The 775-nt window shown below is 42.1% G+C and overlaps 1 protein-coding gene and 1 long non-coding RNA gene across 45 annotated transcripts in view; one reads left to right on the forward strand and one right to left on the reverse strand.

The window, feature by feature from the left end:
* Nucleotides 1-775, reverse strand: part of LOC116670945 (ankyrin-3) — a 152702-nt gene that overhangs the window by 109912 nt on the left and 42015 nt on the right. The gene's annotated exons all lie outside the window — the stretch shown is intronic.
* LOC116670975 (uncharacterized) overlaps nucleotides 1-775 on the forward strand; it is a 22183-nt gene that overhangs the window by 10792 nt on the left and 10616 nt on the right. The gene's annotated exons all lie outside the window — the stretch shown is intronic.

Here is a 775-nt window from a genome sequence, read left to right on the forward strand (position 1 = left end):
CACACACACACACACACACACACACACACACACACACACACTGTCTACTTCAGCTAAAATGTTTTGTGAAGCTGTCTGTGCACTGAGAATGATAATTGATTTCAAGTGACACATATTGATTATCTTACATATGCATGTTTGTGTGTGTCTTAACTTTGTCCTTGCACAATGACGCATGTGCAAAAACACACACATACACAAAACCACCCACCCACACCAAACCGCAGGGTGTGACTGCTGACGCTTTCTGGCTCCATTTCACATGAAAACTCAAATTCCTATACATCAGCTGACGGAGACACAGCGGGAGAGGTGGGTTTTTTAAAGTGGGTTGACATAAAGAAAAACATTTTTCATACAAGAAAGTTAACATGGAAACAGAGCGGGGGTGACTGAGGACAAGTCCCACACACCCACACACATAAAGAAGCATCCTATTAAAGAGGGTTAGACCTGGACATGTAACAAAGTATGTGTGTGAGAGAGGATTTTTGATATGACGAAGGTTTTAATATTCTAGGATTTTGTTATGAAAAACTAAAGACAACAGTGGAAATGTTTAGCAGTCACGTCAACTGTCTCTTTCACATTTTAATAGCAAGGCCACTGCCTGAAATACCAATTTGCCCTCTATAGCTTAATCCTGTTATCTTTTCTTTTCTTCCCTGTCTATGGACTCTTGTCATCCTTGCCCCCCCCCTCCCCAGTATTCCCTATAGGTCCACCCCTCTTTTACACTGAGTGAGTGAGTAAGGGTGTGTGTGTGTGTGTGTGT

Source organism: Etheostoma spectabile, chromosome 21, assembly GCF_008692095.1.
Source record: "Etheostoma spectabile isolate EspeVRDwgs_2016 chromosome 21, UIUC_Espe_1.0, whole genome shotgun sequence".
Taxonomy (NCBI): Eukaryota; Metazoa; Chordata; class Actinopteri; order Perciformes; family Percidae; genus Etheostoma; species Etheostoma spectabile.